Source organism: Arachis hypogaea, chromosome 1, assembly GCF_003086295.3.
Source record: "Arachis hypogaea cultivar Tifrunner chromosome 1, arahy.Tifrunner.gnm2.J5K5, whole genome shotgun sequence".
In the NCBI taxonomy this organism is placed as follows: domain Eukaryota; kingdom Viridiplantae; phylum Streptophyta; class Magnoliopsida; order Fabales; family Fabaceae; genus Arachis; species Arachis hypogaea.
The window spans coordinates 76,317,225-76,333,810 of NC_092036.1; the positions used below are offsets into that span (position 1 = coordinate 76,317,225).

At 39.9% G+C, this 16,586-nt stretch overlaps 1 non-coding gene across 1 annotated transcript; it reads right to left on the minus strand.

Moving 5' to 3' along the window:
* Positions 1-12,190: 12,190 nt before the first annotated feature.
* LOC112711949 (small nucleolar RNA R71) lies at positions 12,191-12,299 on the minus strand. Its single transcript, XR_003157639.1, has one exon. It is a non-coding gene; the product is annotated as a small nucleolar RNA R71 (small nucleolar RNA).
* Between the last annotated feature and the right edge of the window lie 4,287 nt (positions 12,300-16,586).

Genomic DNA, 16,586 nt, shown 5'->3' on the forward strand with positions numbered 1-16,586 from the left:
GGGAGGCCACAATCATACTCTGAGCATCTGTGAAGCTCTGTAAGAGCTTACTGTCAAGCTATTGACATTAAAGAAGCACTTATTAGGAGGCAATCCAATGTTATTTATCTATATTAATTACTTTTTCATTTTATTTTCCAGTGTTAGTCTATGTTTTCTTTAGGTTGATGATCATGTGGAGTCACAAAAATAGCTGCAGAATTAAAGCAGAATAAAAAATAGCACACCCTGGAGGACAGGCTTACTGGCGTTTAAACGCCAGTAAGGATAGCAAAATGGGCGTTTAACGCCCAGCCTGGCAGCATTCTGGGCGTTAAACGCCAGAAATGGCACACAGATTGGTGTTTAGTGCCAGAAAAGGGTGTCGGATGTCTGGCTGGCGTTAAACGCCAGTAAGGGTAGCAAAATGGGCTTTTAATGCCTAGTCTGGCAGCATTCTGGGCGTTAAACACTAGAAATGGCAGCCAGACTGGCGTTTAATGCCAGAAAGGGGCATCAGTCTGGCATTTTACGCCAGAAATGGCACACAAAGGGCGTTTAAGCACCAGAAAGGTACAGGGATAAGAAATCCTTGACACCTCAAGATCTGTGACCCCACAGGATCCCCACCTACCCCAACTCACTCTCTCTCCTCTTCACACCTTTCCATAACACTCTTCCCCAAACATCATTCACCTATCAAATCCTACTCTCTTCGCCATAATCTCTCCATCACTCACATCCATCCACTATTTCCCAAAAACCCATCATAAAACCCTACCTACCTCACAATTCTAATTCAAAACACTTCCTTTCCAAACCTACCCATTCTCACACGGATCACTTCCCTCTCTTACCCTATAAATATCCCTCCTTACCACCTTCAATTTCACACATCACAAACACTTCCTAACCCCCTTGGCCGAACCATTCACACACTTTCTTCTCCTCCATTTCTTCTTCTTCTCCTCCTTTTCTTCTTCTTTTGCTCGAGGACGAGTAAACCTTTTAAGTTTGGTGTGGGAAAAAGCTCTGCTTTTTTATTTTTCCATAACCATTAATGGCACCTAAGGCCAGAGAAACCTCTAGAAAGAGGAAAGGGAAGGTAGTTGCTTCCACCTTCGAGTCATGGGAGATGGAGAGATTCATCTCAAAGGTCCATCAAGACCACTTCTATGAAGTTGTGGCCAAGAAAAAGGTGATCCCCGAGGTCCCCTTCATGCTCTAAAAGAGTGAATATCCAGAGATCCGACGTGAGGTTCGGAAAAGAGGTTGGGAAGTTTTCACCAACCCCATCCAACAAGTCAGAATCTTAATGGTTCAAGAGTTTTATGCTAATGCATGGATCACTAAGAACAATAATCAAAGTGTGAACCCAAATCCAAAGAATTGGCTCACAATATTTTGGGGGAAATACTTGGATTTCAGTCCAGAAATTGTGAGGTTAGCATTCAACTTGCCAATGATGTAAGAAGATCCTCATCCTTTCACTAGAAGGATCAACTTTGATCAAAGGTTAGACCAAGTCCTCATGGATATCTGTGTGGAAGGAGCCCAATGGAAGAGAGACTCCAAAGGCAAGCCTGTCCAACTAAGAAGGCCTGACCTCAAACCCGTGGCTAGAAGATGGTTGGAGTTCATCCAACGCTCTATCATTCCTACTAGCAACCGATCCGAAGTAACTGTGGGTCGGGCTATCATGATCCATAGTATCATGATTGGAGAGGAAGCAGAAGTTTATGAGATCATACCTCTAGAACTATACAAGGTGGCTGACAAGCCCTCCACTTTGGCAAGGTTAGCCTTTTTTCATCTCATCTATCACCTATGCAATTCAGCTGGAATTGTCATAGAGGATGACATTCTCATTGAAGTAGACAAGCCCATAACTAAAAAGAGGATGGAGCAAACAAGAGAGCCCACTCATGGACCTCAACAAGAGCATGAGGAAGTCCCTCATCAAGAAATCCTTGAGATGCCTCAAGGGATACACTTTCCTCCACAAAGCTATTGGGAGCAACTCAACACCTCTTTAGGAGATTTGAATTCCAACATGGAGCAACTAAGGATGGAGCACCAAGAGCACTCCATATCCTCCATGAAATCAGAGAGGACCAAAGAGCCATGAGGGAGGAGCAACAAAGGCAAGGAAGAGATATTGAGGAGCTAAAGCACTCCATAGGATCTTCAAAAGGAAGAACTAGCCATCGTCACTAAGGTGGACCCGTTCTTTAATTTCCTTGTTATTTGTTTTTTCTATTTTTCGTTTTCTATGCTTTATGCTTTGTCTATGTTTATGTCTTTATTACATGATCATTAGTGTTTATAGTCTATGTCTTAAAGCTATAAATGTTCCATGAATCTAGCACCTTTCTTAAATGAAAAATGTTTCTATTTGTAAGAGTACAAGAAGTACATGAATTTCGAATCCTATCTTGAAAATAGTTTAATTATTTTGATGTGGTGGCAATACTTTTTGTTTTATGAATGAATGCTTGAACAGTGCATATTTTTGATAGTGAAGTTTATGAATGTTAAAATTGTTGGCTTTTGAAAGAATAATGAAAAAAGAGAAATGTTATTGATAATCTGAAAAATCATAAAATTGATTCTTGAAGCAAGAAAAAGCAGTGAAAAACACAAAGCTTGCGAAAAAAGGCAAAAAAAATAAAGAAAAAGAAAGAAAAAAAAAAGCAAGAAGAAAAAGCTAGTAACCCTTTAAGCTAAAAGACAAGGGTAAAAAGGATCCAAGGCTTTGAGCATTAATGGATAGGAGGGCCCAAAGGAATAAAACCCTGGCCTAAGCGACTAAAGCAAGCTGTCCCTAACCATGTGCTTGTGTCATGAAGGTCCAAGTGAAAAGCTTGAGACTGAGTGGTTAAAGTCATGATCCAATGTAAAAGAGTGTGCTTAAGAACTCTGGGCACCTCTAACTGGGGACTCTAGCAAAGCTGAGTCACAATCTGAAAAGGTTCACCCAGTTATTTGTCCGTGGCATTTATGTATCCGGTGGTAATATTGGAAGACAAAATGCTTAGGGTCACGGCCAAGACTCATAAGGTATCTGTGTTCAAGAATCAACATGCTAAACCAGGAGAATCAATAACACTATCTGAATTCTGAGTTCCTATGGATGCCAATCATTTTAAATTTCAAAGGATAAAGTGAGATGCCAAAACTGTTCAGAAGCAAAAAGCTACTAGTCCCGCTCATCTAATTGGAACTAAGCTTCATTGATATTTTGAAATTTATTGTACTTTCTCTTCTTTTTATCCTATTTTGTTTTCAGTTGCTTGGGGACAAGCAACAATTTAAGTTTGGTGTTGTGATGAGCAGATAATTTATACGCTTTTTGGCATTGTTTTTACATAGTTTTTAGTATGTTTTAGTTACTTTTTATTACATTTTTATTAGTTTTTATGCAAAAGTCACATTTTTGGACTTTACTATGAGTTTATGTGTTTTTATGTATTTCAAGTATTTTCTGGCTGAAATTGAGGGACCTGAACAAAAGTCTGATTTAGAGGCTGAGAAAGGACTACAGATGCTGTTGGATTCTGACCCTCCTGCACTTGAAGTAGATTTTCTGGAGCTACAGAAGCCAAATTGGAGTGCTCTCAATTACGTTGGAAAGTAGACATCTTGGGCTTTCCAGCAATGTTTAATAGTCCATACTTTGTTCGAGATTTGATGGTCCCAACTGGCGTTCAAACGCCCACCAGATACCATTTTCTCGCGTAAAACGCCAGAACTTGCACCAAAACTGGAGTTAAACGCCCAAACTGGCATCCAAGCTGGCGTTTAACTCTAGAAAAAGCCTATGCACGTGTAAAGCTCAATGCTCAGCCCAAGCACACACCAAGTGGGCCCCAGAAGTGGATTTCTGCACTATCTGCACTTAGTTATTTATTTTTTGTAAACCCTAGTAACTAGTTTAGTATAAATAGCACCTTTTACTATTGTATTGGGAGCTTTTTTGATCACTTTAGAACATTTTGCACATTTGGGGAGGCTGGCCATTCGGCAATGCCTAGACCTTTTTCTCTTATGTATTTTCCAACGGTGGAGTTTCTATACCTCATAGATTAAGGTGCGGAGCTTTGCTATTCTTCATGAATTAATGCAAGTACTATTATTTCTCTTCCAATTCACGCTTACTTCTTCTCTAAGATATACTCTCGTACTTAATTCAGTTAAGTCAGAATGAAGGGGTGACCCGTGACAATCACCCACTATCTTCGTTACTCGCTTAGCCAAGATCCGCGTGCCTGACAACCACAAGCGGTCTACATGATGTTTAACGTAGTCATAGGACAATAGCCAAAGTATAGTCTCTTGGGTGTCTGATCCACGGACCGAGTCCGTGAGGTTAGAACCTTCGTGGTATAGGCTATAACCAGTTGGCAGCATTCCTTAGATCTGGAAAGTCTAAACCTTGTCTGTGGTATTTCGAGTAGGATCTAGGATGGGATGACTATGACAAGCTTCAACCTCACAAATGTTGGGCACAGTGACAGTGTGCAAAAGGATAGAGAGATCCTATTCCGACACAAGTGAGAACCGACAGATGATTAGCCGTGCGGTAGCTATGCCTGGTATTTTTCATCCGAGATGAGAAATTCGATAGTTGATTAGCCGTACAGAAACCGTAACTGGACCATTTTCCCTGAGATGATCATACAGCTTGCCATGGAAGGGAACATGCAAGATTGGATGAAGACAATAGGAAAGCAGAGGTTCAGAAGAAACAAAGCATCTCCAAACGCTTATCTGAAATTCCCACCAATGAATTACATAAGTATCTTTATTTTAATTTGTGTTTTATTTATCTTTCAATTATCAAAACTCATAACCAATTGAATTCACCTGACTAATATTTACAAAATGACCATAGCTTGCTTCAAGCAGGCAATCTCCGTGGGATCGACCTTTACTCGCGTAAGGTTTTATTACTTGGACGACCTAGTGCACTTGCTGGTTAGGTTTTCCGGAGTTGTGAAAAGTGTAAATCACAATTCCGTGCACCAATCTTCCACACCACCATGGGAAATTTAAATGTTCTGTCAGCCAATTGAAGTGCCATTCTTGTTGGCTTGGCCTCTTCTATTCTCATTCTTTTCATCATGGCCAAAGACATGAGGTTTATGCTGGCTCCGAGATCACATAGTGCCTTCTCAATGTTCATGTTCCCAATGATACAGGGGATTTGGAAGCTCCCAGGGTCTTTCAATTTCTGAGGGAGCTTCCTTTGTATTATAGCACTACACTCTTCAGTAAGTACCACAGTTTCTTTTTCACCCGAGTTTTTTTTCCTTGTCATGAGTTCCTTTAATAACTTGGCATAGATCGGCATTTGCTCTAGTGCCTCCGCGAAGGGTATGTTGATCTGGAGCTTCTTGAAGAATTCTAGGAATCTAGAGAACTGGCTGTCTTTCCCATCCTTCCTCAGCCTTTGTGGATAGGGTGCTTGTGGCACATAGGGCTTCAGAATTGGCTTTGGTGAGGATGGTGTAGAGGTCTTTTCTTCCTCCTTGATTTTAGGTTCCTTTGCAGCTTCTTTTTCTTGGTGGCCTTGACTTGGGTGTGTTTTTTCTACAACTTTTCTACTTCTTAGTGTTATGGCATTGCACTCCCCCTTGGGTTAGCCATGGTGTCACTAGGAAAAGTATGTGTGGACATAGGTATTTGCTTAGACAAGCTCCTTACTTGTGCCTCTAATTTTGAAATTGCTGCCCCTTGATTCTTTATATTGGACCTGAAGTTTTTGTGGTTAGCATCTATCTTTCTGTCAGCTTGTAGCTGTCTTTCTAGAATAGTAGAGATAGTTCCGGTTAGTTGTGTTGACAATTATGCTATGGCTGCCTCCAATTTTGAGAAACTGCTGCTGGTTTCACATGGTTGCATGTGTTTGCTGTGTAGCATGATATGATGTATTTTGTTATGGTAGGGTCTGTTGTTGCTTGATTGGTGGTTGTTGTGATGATTGTAGTGGTATGGTTTGTGGTCTTGTTCGTTTTCCCACCCAAAATTTGGGTGGTTCTTTCAACCTTGGTTGTATGTTTTAGAATTTGGATCATATGGTGGTCTAGATGGGTTGTTCACATAATTTGCTTGCTCCCATTCAAACCAAGGTTGCTCTCTAATTAATTTAGTAATTGTCAAATTCAAACCAATCCCCGGCAACGGCACCATAAAACTTGATGACCGAAATTCACACCCCACAAAATTTTTTATTATGAATCCGTTCTTTTGGCAAGCGCACCAAAATTATCGTCAAGTAAGAACCTACAGTGGAGTGGGATCGTATCCACAGAGATTGGTAGAACTGAGCAATTTTAATCAATTTGTAAATTAGTCAAGCTGAGCAATATAGAGTATGATGGCAGAATTGTAAATGAATAGGAAACTAAATGACTCAAAAGTAAAGAGAAGCAGTAAAATGCATAAAAGGAAATGACAATAATGTAAAGTGCAGAAACATAAATGACTTAATTGTAAATGGGAATGGGGATCGACAGAATTGTAAGAATAGGGGGATTCATTGAGATTGGGAGATGTTATTCTCTTTGGATTAAATCAAGCTCATCTTATCTTCAATCATGCAACTCATTGACCTATTGGCAATCATGATTGATTGAGCCCCAATCCCTTGGTGACTCAATCTCTCAAATCTTGATCAATAGCCAATTCCTTGGTCTAATTGCTCATGAGAAGAGATGAAGAATGATCCCTGATTATACCACACATCCTTGTAGATCCAGACTAGATGGTGGATTATATGTCACCATATCCAATCACCAAAACCCATATCTACTCATATGTGAGAAGGGATTTCAAGCATGCTTCCATGTTTCCTTTTCCAAGGTTCTCATGAAACCCATTTTGCATTCAACCTCTTTCCCAAGATGATTGAGCACTAGCATTAAAACGAAATTCCTTCTAGCAAATCAAAGAGAAGATGAAGAGAAGATGAAATTCACTATGATTAATCCATCAAGTACAACAGAGCTCCCTCTCTCAATGAAAGGGAAGTTAGCTACTCAAAGCTTAGAGAAAAGTACAAGAGACGGAAGAGATGATAAGTAAATCTAACTATTCCTTTAACAAAACTACTATGCAACTCCAATAAAGATAACCCCTTTCTCAGTACTTCCAGGGGTTATTTATACTACTCCTACTACTAGAATTAAAAAATACAAAAGAAAAGAAAATTACAATTGGAGGAAAAAAGAAAACTCAACAAACGTGACCTCCAGTGGCTGGCTTATGACTGGCGCTTCAGTGGTGTGCCACGCCCAATTCCAATTTTGGCTTGGCGCGCCACGCCCAACTCTTCAAGTGGCACACCCCTAACATTGGCATTCCTGGCGTGTCACACCTTCAAGCTCAAGTGGGATGCCCAAGGTTCTTTGAGCACTTGTGTAGCCTGGCGTGCCACGCCTTCAAGCTCAAGTGGCACGCCCAGGCCTTCTTCTTCTTCTCATTGTTTCTGGAAAGTTGAACTAGCGTGGCACGCCCATCTGTGTGCTTGGTTCCTTCGTTGGCATGCCACGCCCAAAACTCAAGTGGCATGCCCATGTCTTCTTCTTGTTGATTGGTGACGCTGGTGTGCCGCGCCTAAGACTCAAGTGGCATACCCAAGTGAGAGATGATAACTGGCATGCCACGCCTTCGACACCAAGTGGCACGCCCATATGGTTGGCCTCCTATCTCCCTTTCTGGAAAATATAACTGGCGTGCCACGCCCAGGGTCTGGCGTGCCACGCCCATAGTTCCTCTTCGTTCCAGTAGTTGGCATGCCACGGCCAGCATTCAAGTGGCACGCCCAGATAAACAATGAGAGTTGGCGTGCCACACCTTGGTACTCAAGTGACACGCCTAAGTGAAGATGAGAGCTTGGCGTGCCACGCCTTCGATCTCAAGTGGCACGCCCAACTTGACTTTGCCTTCTTTAATCATTGGCGTGCCATGCCTGGGTACTAAAGTGGCACGCCTAAGTGAGCATGAGAGCTTGGCGTGCCACGCCTTCGATCTCAAGTGGCACGCCAATGTGCTTGGACCTTCAACCTCGTCTCTGGAAGCTTGTACTGGTGTGCCACGCCATAATGCTCAATTGGCACGCCCACTTTAAGATGGCCCTCTTTAAGTTTGGCGTGCCACGCCTGGGTCCTCAAGTGGCACGCCCAAGTGATGATGAGAGCTTGGCGTGCCACGCCTTCGATACCAAGTGGCACGCCCAAGTGCTTGGACCTTTGGATTGATGAACTGGCGTGCGACGCCCCATGGTTTAAGTGGCACGCCCATAATAAAAAATGGTCTTGGCGTGCCACGCCCTTGTTGTGGCATTCATCATTGCTCTCTGGAAAATTGTACTAGTGTGCCACGCCTAGCTCCTGGCATGGCACGCTCATGTGAAAGACTCAATCATGCTTCTCTTGAATTCAAAACTGGCGTGCCACGCCCAACTCCTGGTGTGCCACGCCCATGTATGTTCATGGCGTTTACTCTAAGTGGCACACCAGTTTCACATGCTCAGTTCTATTTTGTTGTTTTCTTCCCTTTTTATTGCTCTTTTCACCTGAAATTCAGCATAAACACATTTCAAAGCAATGTACCATAATATTCATCAATTAGTTCATGAATTGCAATGATCAAATGAGATTATGCTCTTTTATGGCCCTTTTTAGACAAAAAAATGGTAGATGATGCAAGTCATCAGTGCTCAACCACAAGAAGGCATGGCTTGGATGAGATAGCCGTAATGGTTTTTGCTTTCCCTTTCTCTTTGGGGGAAAAGCAAAAGAATGGTTTTACATCCAATATGATGAAGTGATAACTAATTGGGATTTGTTGCGCAAGGAGTTCCCTAAGAAGTTCTTTCCTCCTCAAAAGATGGATCGTTTGAGAAAAGAAATCTCATGCATCATTGATGAGCGGATATTTTATACGCTTTTTGACATCATTTTCATATTGTTTTTCGTACGTCTGTTTAAGTTTTATTAAGTTTTCATAGGTTTTAGTGCAAAATTCACATTTTTGGATCCTACTTTGAGTTTGTGTGATTTTATGCAATTTCAGATATTTTCTAGCTGAAATTGAGGAGGTGGAGCAAAAGTCTGATTCAGAGGTAGAGAAAGCACTGCAGATGCTGTCAAGATCTGATCTCCTTGCATACGAAAGAGCTTTATATGAGCTATAGACATCCAAATGGAACATTCTCAGTGGCTATAGAAAGCTAACATCCAGGACTTTCTAGCAATATATAATAGTTTATACTCTGCTTCAAAATTAAAGGCCCAAAACTGGCGTTCAACGCCAGCTTCAAGCCCTATTCTTGCTTCCAACGCCCAAGGGAGAAGAAACCAGCGTCCAACGCCCAAAAAGGACCCCCTACCTAACGTTCAACGCCCTAGAGGCCTCCTAGCACATGGATCTCAATCAAGCTCACCCCAAACACTCACCAAGTGGGCCCCAGATGTGGATTTTAGCACTAAAAGACTGTTTTACCATTCTTATGTAATCCATGGTCATTAGTTTAGTATTTATTTGAGAACATTAACACTTATTTGAGACTTCTAGCAAATTTTCGAATTCCACATTGTATTTTCTATCATTATGAGTCTCTAAACCTCCTAGGTTGAGGGGAGGAGCTCTGTTGAGTTTTATGGATTAATAAAGTATTACTATTTTATTTACAATCCATGTTTGATTCTGTATTCTAAAATGTATCTTCGTTCTTCATACTTATAAATGAGTTGAACCGGCACAAGGTTATCTCATTCTACATGGGTTCAAAGTGAGTCATTCATCGGACAATGATGAACCACTTGCTTGATTATACATCTCTTAGACAGCTAATCCACGACTTCGTTGGGGTCTTCTTGAGACACCAGTTTAGCCAAGGTATGGAGAGATTAGAGTTTTTGTGGTAGAGGCAAGAACCAAAGGTGCAGCATTCTTTGATCTGAAAGATTTGACCTTGTCTGTGGCATTTTGAGTAGGATCACTAAGGGGAATGGACTGCAAGAGCTTCACCCTCAACCAGACTGAATCCGCACTAACCTTGGGGTTTAGATCTGGAGGAGTAATGGCGACCTCTCAAGAAAGGCGTTGATCACATATAGCCTGCGATCAAAGAAATCATTTACAGTTGGAGGAGACAGTAAAACAGATTTGATCCAGAAGAATAAAGCATCTTCGAAGCCTTAACCATCTTCTTACCATTGCTTTCACCATCAATTGAGTAACGTTTTCTTTATTTTTCTTTTATGCGCTTTAAACAACCAACCAACTTTTTCCATCCGCCTAACTAAGATCTACAAGATAACCATAGCTTGCTTCAAATTACAATCCTCGTGGGATCGATCCTGACTCACTCAGGTATTACTTGGACGACCCAGTGCACTTGCTGGTTCTGTTGTGCAAAGTTTAATTCCGCGTACCAAGTTTTTGGCATTGTTGCTGGGGATTGTTTGAGTTTGGACAACTAACGGATTATCTTGTTGCTTAGATTAAGTATTGTCTTTAATTTTTTTTAAGTCTTTTATTTTCTTTTTTCAAAAAAAAATCAAAAATCTTTTCTTTCTCTATTAATCTTTATCTTTTGTTTGAGGCTTTTGTTCTTGTTCTTGTTGGAGTTCGAATTCCTTGAGTCTTTTTTTTCCAAAAATTTTCAAAAATAGTGTCTTTTGTTTGAATCTTATGTCAATCTTTAAGTTTGGTATCTTCTTGTGTCTTTTCTTTTAAAAGTTTTTGAAATTGGTATTTTTGGTTTTCAAAATGTTTAAGTTTGGTGTCCTTTGCATGTTCTTGTTTTCTTTGAATTCTTTAAGTTTTGTTCTTAGTGTTCTTCTTGATCTTCAAAGTGTTCTTGTTTTTCTTCTTCTTTTGATCTTAAAATTTTTAAATTTGGTGTCTCTTTGTGTTTTTCTTTGCAATTTTTGAATTCTAGGTGTCTTAGATCTAAAAATGTTAAGTTTAGTTTCTTTTTGTTATTTTTCTCTTTCTTCCTTAAATTCAAAAATAAAAAAAATTAAATATCTTTTCTATCTTTTTACTTTAATTTTAAAAAATCATAAAAAAATTCAAATTTTAATTTCAAAATCATTATCTTATCTTATCTTATCTTAGTTTTAAATTTCAAAATTCAAATCTTTTCAAATTCTTATCTTATCTTTTCTAATTTCAGTTTTCAAAATTAAATCCTTTTCAAACCTTCTCAATTTCTATCTTATCTTTTCTAATTTTAAATTTTAAATTCAAATCTTTTCTAATCTTCTATCTTATCTTAATTTCAGTTCTTTCTTAATTAGTTACTTGTTTTCTCTTTCTTCTTTTTCAAAACTTCCTATCTAATTCTTCTCTTCTAATTTTTGAAAATATCTTCTCTATTTCTCTCTCTTCTTTTTCAAAAATTCATTATTTAATTTTCAAATCTTATTAGTTAATTAGTTTTATTTTTGAATTTAATTAATAAATAAAAATTAAAACAACAATATTTTATTTCTTTACTTATAATTTTCGAATTTTTCTCTCTTCATGGCCGAATTCTTTCTCTCTTTTCTCTATCTTCATTCTTCTTTTCTTTCTTTTTCACGTCTCAGAGGGAGTCCTCTGTTCTTGAATATAGAGCTCTCATTCTTCTTCTTTCTTGTCTTCTTTTTCATGTTTTCTGACTAGCAACAGAGATAAAGAGCTTCTCTTTAAACCTGATCCTGAACTTGAGAAAACTCTAAGGAGGCGCTTACAACAAGCTAAAGTACATCACTCAAGAAGAAACCTCTCAGAAAATTTTGAACAAGAAGCTAAAGACATGGTAGACAATGCTAATAATGGAGATGCAAGAAAGGTTCTTGGTGACTACACTATACCAACCTCTGATTTCTATGGAAGAAGTATCTCCATACTTTCCATTAGAGCTAACAACTTTGAGCTTAAGTCTCAGTTAGTCTCTCTTCTGCAACAGAATTGCAAGTTTTATGGACTTCCACAGGAAGATCCACAACAATTCTTGGCAGAATTCTTGCAAATCTGTGACACTGTCAAGACCAATGGAGTAGATTCTGAGGTCTAGAGACTTATGCTCTTTCCCTTTGCTGTTAGAGACAAAGCTAAAATATGGTTGGATTATCAACCTAAAGAAAGCTTAGACTCTCGGGAAAAGTTGGTCAATGCTTTCTTGGCCAAGTTTTTTCCTCCTCAAAAGATGAGCAAAATCAGAGTGGAAGTTCAAACATTCACACAAAGAGAAGGTGAATCCCTCTATGAAGCATGGGAGAGATACAAGCAACTGATCAAGAGATGTCCTCCTGACATGCTCTCAGAATGGTCTATCTTAGGTATCTTCAATGATGGTCTATCTGAGATGTCCAAAATATCATTGGACAGCTCTGCAGGTGGATCACTCCACTTAAAGAAAATGCCTGCAGAAGTAAGAGAACTCACTGAGATAGTTACAAACAACCAATTCATGTACACTTTTGAAAGAAACCCTGTGAACAATGGGGTCCCTCAAAAGAAATGAGTTTTTGATGTTGACACTCTGAATGCCATATTGGCTCAGAACAAGATCTTAACCCAACAGGTCAATATGATCTCTCAGCATTTGACTGGAATGCAAGTTGCAACTGGCAGCACTCAAGAAGTTTCCTCTAAAGTAGAAGCTTATGATCCTGACCAACCCACCATGGAAGAGGTGAATTACATGGGAGAACCCTATGGAAACACTTACAATCTCTCATGGAGGAACCATCCTAACCTTTCATGGAAGGATAAACAGAAGCCTCAGCAAGGCTTCAATAATAATCAAGGTGGTAGAACCCAGAATAGGTTTAACAACAGGCCACCATTCCCATCTTCTCAAGGGAATATGGAGACTTCCAAGCAGAGCCTTTTTGGCTTAGTAACTATAGTCTCCAACCTTTCTAAAACCACTCATAATTTCATAACTGAAACAAGGTCATCCACCAGAAATTTGGAGGTATAAGTTGGTCAAATGAGTAAGAGAATCCCTGAGACTCCTCCTGACACTCTTCCTAGTAACACTGAAGTAAACCCAAGAGAAGCGTGCAAGGCCATCATCACCGAGGATGAGGCCGAATCTGGAGAAACTCATATAGCATTGAAGGCCAGTGATGGAGTGCAGAAGCTGGTGAATTAAAAATTTATTAAAATGGTTACGTTGCAAGTATAGTTCTTAACTCACCGAAAATTTGCCTATCAATTTAGAAATATGTCACTGAAAGTTTAAATTAAAATTACTGGGAGTTTTAAGTCCCAGGTCGTCTCCCAACGAGTTGTAGAAAAATGTGCTGTTTTATTAATCAGATATTCCAAAAAGAGTTGAGCTAAGTAAATTGGGATTTAAATTGAGGAATTCTAAATAATAAAAATAAGAGGCCTTGACTGGGAATTGATTGGTTAGAATCTCTATCATTGATGGTGTGATTGTAAGATTAATTTATAATTAATAGTTGTTCTGTTTGGTTATCCCTTACTAGGTAAGAGAAAGTCAAACAAGTGGAAATGCCAGATCTGTTCACAAGTTGCAACCCACTTAGTTCAAAGGGATTGGCGTCGGTGACAGGATAGCAATCCAACATTCAACCCAATTACAAATTTTTCTTTCAATCCTTCCAACTCGAGAGTTCCTTTTAATCAACTCCCCATCAAGTAATGAAACTACTCACGCATTGTAAATAAAGAATCCATGGCACATGAAAGGGAATTAAAAGAAGACATGATTATTGGAATGGAATTTAAATTAAAAAGAAATAATCCTTGCATTAATTAATCATAAAAATATCTGAATGACAAAATTGAACATAACAAAGAACATGGAAGAATAAAACCAAGTTAAGAGAACAAACTAGAGTGATGAAGTCTTGATGAGGAAAATAACTCTTCTCAATGTTCCAATGCTAAGATCAATTGAAAATTAAAATTCTTAAAACTAGAGAGAGAAAAAAAAAACTAAGAGAGTCAAAAAATAGATCTAAACTACTTAATGAATGTTTTCTCTGTTGTTTCTGCATATTCTCTGACTCTGGTCTGCTGTTCCGGGCCAAAAACTGGGCCGAAATAGGGTCCAAAATCGCTGGATTCAGATTCTGCAGTTTATGCAGATCGCGCATGTCACGCGATCGCGTCGTCCATGCGAACGCCTCGCTGGCGCTTTTCCTCTTCACGCGTTCGCGTCGTCCACGCTACCGCGTTGCTTGTGCTTTCCAATCCGCGCGGCCACGCAAGCCATGCGGCCGCGTCACTGCGATTTGCGCTCCTTCGCGCGGTCACGTGAGCCATGCGACCGCGTCACTTTTTGCTGGTTATCTCCTCAAACTCTTGTGTTCCTTCCATTTTTGCTAGCTTCCTCTCCAATCTCCGTCTCATTTATGCCCTATAAAGCCTGAAACGCTTGACACACAAATTACGGCATCGAATGGAATAAAGGAGAATTAAAATTAAATAATTAAAGTCTCTGAGAAGCAATTTTCAAACATGTAATAAATTCAGGAAGGAAATCTAAATGCATGCTAAATTGATGAATAAGTGGGTAAGGATCACGACAAAACCACACAATTAAACACAATATAAACTATAAAATAGTGGTTTATCAGCCAGTGAGGAAGCCTTCACTAGGCGTTCAACGCCCAAACTGGAAGGGAATCTGGCATTGAACACCAGTAAAGAATATCTTACTGGGAATTCAACTCCTAACTTGGCAAACGAACTGGCGTTGAACGCCAGTGAAGGAATGCATGATGGGCGTTCAACACCCAAAGATCCACCAGAACTGGCGTTGAATGCTAGTAATGGCACACCCACCAAAAAAGTCTATATCCAAAAATTAAAGGAAGCCAAGGCTCATGTAGAGACCATAGAGGTTCCCTTGCATGCACTCCTTTAGTGCATATGTTCTGATAAATACTCATCCTCTGATGAGGATGAGGACACTAGGGAAGAGCAAGTTGCTCGGTACCTAGGATTTCTCATAAAGCTGAATGCTAAGTTATTTGGTATAAAACCTTTGGAGGAAGAACCTCCAGTGCTCACCAAACAATTCAATGCTTTGGTACAACAGAAGCTACCTCAGAAGCTTCTGGATCCTGGACGCTTCCTAATTCCTTGCACCATAGGCACCACGACCTTTGAGAAAGATCTGTATGACATAGGGTCAAGTATAAACCTCATGCCACTCTCTGTGATAGAGAAGTTGGGAGTCTTTGAGGTACAAGCTGCAAATATCTCACTAGAGATGGCAGACAAGACAATGAAGAAAGCATATGGCTTAGTAGAGGATGTCCTGGTAAAGGTTGAATACCTGTACATCCCTGTAAACTTTATAATCTTAGATACTGGAGAAGATGAGGATGAATCCATCATCCTTGGAAGAATTTCCTAGCCACTGCCAATGCTATCATTGATGTAGCTAAGGGAGAACTGATTTTACAACTAGGAGAGGATCACATCTTGTTCAAGGTGCCTCACCCCAACTCTCCCTCTAAAAAAAGAGATATAACTGTGCAACACTTCGTATTCTGACCATCTCTTTCAATGCAAACCATTACTGATCCCCCAAACACAAATTCTAAGTTTGGTGTTGGACGACCATCAACAAGCACTGGGAACAAAGGTACTAAAAAGAAAGTACCTAAAGGCTAGAGGGACAAGAAAGTCCCCACTAAAGGCCTCTCACCTGGCATGAGAGTTATCTTCACCAAGAAACCAGTCATACCACATACAGTGAGTCGTGTCCTATCTCTAGAGCATATGGAGCTCATTCATGAGAAGACAGGAAGAAAGTTCACTATAAGGGGCAAAATTTTGAGCCCATATCACTCTTCGTAAGGAGCTAACCGTTAAGCTAGTGACGTTAAAGAAGCGCTTGTTAGGAGGCAACCCAACCTTATTCAGTTATTTCTATTTTTTTTAATCCCTTAAAATTTGTATTTTAGTTATTTCTTTAGGTTCATGATCATGTGAAGTAGTTAGAATAGAGACAGAAAGGATCAGCAATGAAAACAAAACACTCTGGATAGAGTGTCTTGCTGGCATTGAACGCCAGCCAAAGAGCACTGGCTGGGCATTCGACGCCCAAATTGGCAATTTTGCTGGCGTTGAACGCCAGCCAGAGGTAGAGCCAGGGCGTTCAACGCCCCAATTGATAGCATAGCTGCGTTGAACGCTAGCTAAGAGCATAGTGCTGGGTGTTCAAATGCCCATGTAGAGGGCACGGAATCTGAATTTCCTAGCCTCTCAGGATTAGTGGGTCCCACAACATCTTTATCTACCCCACTTCTTCCCTATTCTTTTTCACACTTCCCCATACAATTTTCCCCATAAACTTTAGCCCAATCACATCCATATCACTTTTCCAAAACCATCATAAATCCCACCAACCCCCACCCATTTCAAAATCAAATTTCCCTCCCATTTACCCCACCCATGACAGAACCCTAACCTAGCCTACTCCTATAAATACCCCCTCTTACTAATCCTTCATGCACACACTTCATACACTCTAAAGCCCCCTTGGCCAAATTCCTTCTCACCCTCTATCTCCATCTATTTTCTTCGTTTTCTACTCTATTCTTCTCTTTTATTTATTT